We start from the raw sequence: 5,460 nt of genomic DNA on the forward strand, positions 1-5,460 counted from the left end.
CGTGCCCGGGAAAAAGGCCTCCTTGCAGGCGTGAGAGTTTAATAATAGCGGGCCGGCCCGGCGAGCGTGCGTGCCCGGGAAAAGGGCCTCCTTGCAGGCGTGAGAGTTTAATAATAGCGGGCCGGCTCCGCGAGCGTGCGTGGCCGGGAAAAAGGCCTCTTGGCCGGCGTGAGAGTTTAATAATAGCGGGCCGGCTCGGCGAGCGTGCGTGCCCGGGAAAAGGGCCTCTTGGCCGGCGTGAGAGTTTAATAATAGCGGGCCGGCTCATCGAGCGTGCGTGCCCGGGAAAAGGGCCTCTTGGCCGGCGTGAGAGTTTAATAATAGCGGGCCGGCCCGGCGAGCGTGCGTGCCCGGGAAAAAGGCCTCTTGGCCGGCGTGAGAGTTTAATAATAGCGGGCCGGCTCCGCGAGCGTGCGTGGCCGGGAAAAAGGCCTCTTGGCCGGCGTGAGAGTTTAATAATAGCGGGCCGGCTCATCGAGCGTGCGTGCCCGGGAAAAGGGCCTCTTGGCCGGCGTGAGAGTTTAATAATAGCGGGCCGGCTCATCGAGCGTGCGTGCCCGGGAAAAGGGCCTCTTGGCCGGCGTGAGAGTTTAATAATAGCGGGCCGGCCCGGCGAGCGTGCGTGCCCGGGAAAAAGGCCTCCTTGCAGGCGTGAGAGTTTAATAATAGCGGGCCGGCCCGGCGAGCGTGCGTGCCCGGGAAAAAGGCCTCCTTGCAGGCGTGAGAGTTTAATAATAGCGGGCCGGCCCGGCGAGCGTGCGTGCCCGGGAAAAAGGCCTCCTTGCAGGCGTGAGAGTTTAATAATAGCGGGCCGGCCCGGCGAGCGTGCGTGCCCGGGAAAAAGGCCTCCTTGCAGGCGTGAGAGTTTAATAATAGCGGGCCGGCTCCGCGAGCGTGCGTGCCCGGGAAAAAGGCCTCCTTGCAGGCGTGAGAGTTCAATAATAGCGGGCCGGCCCGGCGAGCGTGCGTGCCCGGGAAAAAGGCCTCCTTGCAGGCGTGAGAGTTTAATAATAGCGGGCCGGCCCGGCGAGCGTGCGTGCCCGGGAAAAAGGCCTCTTGGCCGGCGTGAGAGTTTAATAATAGCGGGCCGGCCCCGCGAGCGTGCGTGCCCGGGAAAAAGGCCTCCTTGCAGGGGTGAGAGTTTAATAATAGCGGGCCGGCCCGGCGAGCGTGCGTGCCCGGGAAAAAGGCCTCTTGGCCGGCGTGGGAGATTGAAAAAATTCCCCCATTCATTTTCAATGGCGGGGGTACCAGGGGTAGAGCTGGGGGTACCAGGGGTAAAGAGCGGGCCGGCCCGGCGTGCGAGTTTGGCCGGAAAAGAGGCCTCTTGGTCGGATTGGGAGATTGAAAAAATTCCCCCATTCATTTTCAATGGCGGGGGTACCAGGGGTAGAGCTGGGGGTACCAGGGGTAAAGAGCGGGCCGGCCCGGCGTGCGAGTTTGGCCGGAAAAGAGGCCTCTTGGTCGGATTGGGAGATTGAAAAAATTCCCCCATTCATTTTCAATGGCGGGGGTACCAGGGGTAGAGCTGGGGGTACCAGGGGTAAAGAGCGGGCCGGCCCGGCGTGCGAGTTTGGCCGGAAAAGAGGCCTCTTGGTCGGATTGGGAGATTGAAAAAATTCCCCCATTCATTTTCAATGGCGGGGGTACCAGGGGTAAAGAGCGGGCCGGCCCAGCGTGCGAGTTTGGCCGGGAAAGGGGCCTCCTGGCCGGCCTGGGGGATTAAAAAAATTCCCCCATTCATTTTCAATGGCGGGGGTACCAGGGGTAGCAGTACCGATTTTGGTCGTTAGGGGCGCTGTAGTAGGTAAACCAGATATGCGGAGTTAGGGGGTCAAGAAGGCGAAAGGCTTAGAAAGTGACCGTTCACCAAAATACTTTCCGAAACGTATATAGGGGGGCATGTGTCGGACGAGTCACCATGCTTTCTCGATGCTGGAGGTACCAGGGGCACAAAGTTGGCCGGGAAAGATGCCTCTTAGGCGGATTGAAAGCATGAGAAAATGCCCCCCATTCATTTTCAATGGCGGAGAGCGGGCCGGCCCCGCAGCCGAGTGTGGCCGGCGGAGAGGCGTCTCGGTCGGATGAATGAAGCGTGGAGCCGGCCTCTGACGGCGGAGCTCCGCACTTTCGAATATTTTCTATCTCCCCCTCCGGGCGGTCGACGGCAGTTGGGAAGGCCGCCCGAGAGGCGCCCGGGGCGGATACCTCGGGCGAAAAGCCGGCCTCTGACGGCGGAGCTCCGCACTTTCGAATATTTTCTATTTCCCCCTCCGGGCGGTCGACGGCAGTTGGGAAGGCCGCCCGAGAGGCGCCCGGGGCGGATACCTCGGGCGAAAAGCCGGCCTCTGACGGCGGAGCTCCGCACTTTCGAATATTTTCTATCTCCCCCTCCGGGCGGCCGACGGCAGTTGGGAAGGCCGCCCGAGAGGCGCCCGGGGCGGATACCTCGGGCGAAAAGCCGGCCTCTGACGGCGGAGCTCCGCACTTTCGAATATTTTCTATTTCCCCCTCCGGGCGGCCGACGGCAGTTGGGAAGGCCGCCCGAGAGGCGCCCGGGGCGGATACCTCGGGCGAAAAGCCGGCCTCTGACGGCGGAGCTCCGCACTTTCGAATATTTTCTATTTCCCCCTCCGGGCGGCCGACGGCAGTTGGGAAGGCCGCCCGAGAGGCGCCCGGGGCGGATACCTCGGGCGAAAAGCCGGCCTCTGACGGCGGAGCTCCGCACTTTCGAATATTTTCTATTTCCCCCTCCGGGCGGCCGACGGCAGTTGGGAAGGCCGCCCGAGAGGCGCCCGGGGCGGATACCTCGGGCGAAAAGCCGGCCTCTGACGGCGGAGCTCCGCACTTTCGAATATTTTCTATTTCCCCCTCCGGGCGGCCGACGGCAGTTGGGAAGGCCGCCCGAGAGGCGCCCGGGGCGGATACCTCGGGCGAAAAGCCGGCCTCTGACGGCGGAGCTCCGCACTTTCGAATATTTTCTATTTCCCCCTCCGGGCGGCCGACGGCAGTTGGGAAGGCCGCCCGAGAGGCGCCCCGGGGCGGATACCTCGGGCGAAAAGCCGGCCTCTGACGGCGGAGCTCCGCACTTTCGAATATTTTCTATTTCCCCCTCCGGGCGGCCGACGGCAGTTGGGAAGGCCGCCCGAGAGGCGCCCCGGGGCGGATACCTCGGGCGAAAAGCCGGCCTCTGACGGCGGAGCTCCGCACTTTCGAATATTTTCTATTTCCCCCTCCGGGCGGCCGACGGCAGTTGGGAAGGTCGCCCGAGAGGCGCCCCGGGGCGGATACCCCGGGCGAAAAGCCGGCCTCTGACGGCGGAGCTCCGCACTTTCGAATATTTTCTATTTCCCCCTCCGGGCGGCTGACGGCAGGTGGGAAGGCCGCCCATTCATTTTCAATGGCGGAGGTACCAGGGGTGCCGCTGAGGGTACCAGGGGTGCCGCTGAGGGTACCAGGGGTGCAGCTGAGGGTACCAGGGGTGCCGCTGAGGGTACCAGGGGTGCCGATGAGGGTACCAGGGGTACGGCTGAGGGTACCAGGGGTGCCGCTGAGGGTACCAGGGGTGCCGCTGAGGGTACCAGGGGTGCCGCTGAGGGTACCAGGGGTGCCGCTGAGGGTACCAGGGGTTCGGCTGAGGGTACCAGGGGTACGGCTGAGGGTACCAGGGGTGCCGCTGAGGGTACCAGGGGTGCCGCTGAGGGTACCAGGGGTGCGGCTGAGGGTACCAGGGGTAAGGCTGAGGGTACCAGGGGTGCCGCTGAGGGTACCAGGGGTGCGGCTGAGGGTACCAGGGGTGCGGCTGAGGGTACCAGGGGTACGGCTGGAGGTACCAGGGGTAAGGCTGGAGGTACCAGGGGTAAGGCTGGAGGTACCAGGGGTAAGGCTGGAGGTACCAGGGGTTAGGCTGGAGGTACCAGGGGTAAGGCTGGGGGTACCAGGGGTAAGGCTGAGGGTACCAGGGGCGAAGCTGGCTGGGGGTACCAGGGGTTGGGCTGAGGGTACCAGGGGTTGGGCTGAGGGTACCAGGGGTAAGGCTGAGGGTACCAGGGGCGAAGCTGGCTGGGGGTACCAGGGGTGTTGCTGAGGGTACCAGGGGTGCCGCTGAGGGTACCAGGGGTTAGGCTGGGGGTACCAGGGGTTGAGCTGAGGGTACCAGGGGTAAGGCTGAGGGTACCAGGGGTGTTGCTGGGGGTACCAGGGGTCGCCATTCATTTTCAATGGGGGAGGTACCAGGGGTAGGGCTGGGGGTACCAGGGGTAAAGAGCGGACCGGCTCGCCGGCCGAGCGTGGCCGAAAAAGAGGCCTCCTGGCCGGATTGAGAAATTAAAAAAATTCCCCCATTCATTTTCAATGGCGGGGGTACCAGGGGTATGCAGTACCGATTTTGGTCGTTAGGGGCGCTGTAGTAGGTAAACCAGATATGGGGAGTTAGGGGGTCAAGAAGGCTAAAAGGCTTAGAAAGTGAGCGTTCACCAAAATACTTTCCGAAACGTATATAGGTGAGCATGTTTTGAATGGGTGACCTCCAGGGCGACACAGGGGAGGCCCCTAAGAGTATAATCAGACCATCGTGAGGGTGTTTCCAGCCACCCAAAAGCACTGGAACGGCCTCTGACGGCGGAGCTCCGCACTATCGAATATTTTCTATTTCCCCCTCCAGGCGGTCGACGGCAGTTGGGAAGGCCGCCCGAGAGGCGCCCGGGGCGGATACCCCGTGCGAAAACCCGGCCTCTGACGGCGGAGCTCCGCACTTTCGAATATTTTCTGTTTCCCCCTCCGGGCGGTCGACGGCAGTTGGGAAGGCCGCCCGAGAGGCGCCCGGGGCGGATACCCCGTGCGAAAACCCGGCCTCTGACGGCGGAGCTCCGCACTTTCGAATATTTTCTGTTTCCCCCTCCGGGCGGTCGACGGCAGTTGGGAAGGCCGCCCGAGAGGCGCCCGGGGCGGATACCCCGTGCGAAAACCCGGCCTCTGACGGCGGAGCTCCGCACTTTCGAATATTTTCTGTTTCCCCCTCCGGGCGGTCGACGGCAGTTGGGAAGGCCGCCCGAGAGGCGCCCGGGGCGGATACCCCGTGCGAAAACCCGGCCTCTGACGGCGGAGCTCCGCACTTTCGAATATTTTCTGTTTCCCCCTCCGGGCGGTCGACGGCAGTTGGGAAGGCCGCCCGAGAGGCGCCCGGGGCGGATACCCCGTGCGAAAACCCGGCCTCTGACGGCGGAGCTCCGCACTTTCGAATATTTTCTGTTTCCCCCTCCGGGCGGTCGACGGCAGTTGGGAAGGCCGCCCGAGAGGCGCCCGGGGCGGATACCCCGTGCGAAAACCCGGCCTCTGACGGCGGAGCTCCGCACTTTCGAATATTTTCTGTTTCCCCCTCCGGGCGGTCGACGGCAGTTGGGAAGGCCGCCCGAGAGGCGCCCGGGGCGGATACCCCGTGCGAAAACCCGGCCTCTGACG

The sequence above is a fragment of the Hippocampus guttulatus genome, unplaced genomic scaffold (genome assembly GCF_054856545.1).
Source record: "Hippocampus guttulatus isolate MCC_2025c unplaced genomic scaffold, RoL_Hgut_1.0 HiC_scaffold_31, whole genome shotgun sequence".
In the NCBI taxonomy this organism is placed as follows: domain Eukaryota; kingdom Metazoa; phylum Chordata; class Actinopteri; order Syngnathiformes; family Syngnathidae; genus Hippocampus; species Hippocampus guttulatus.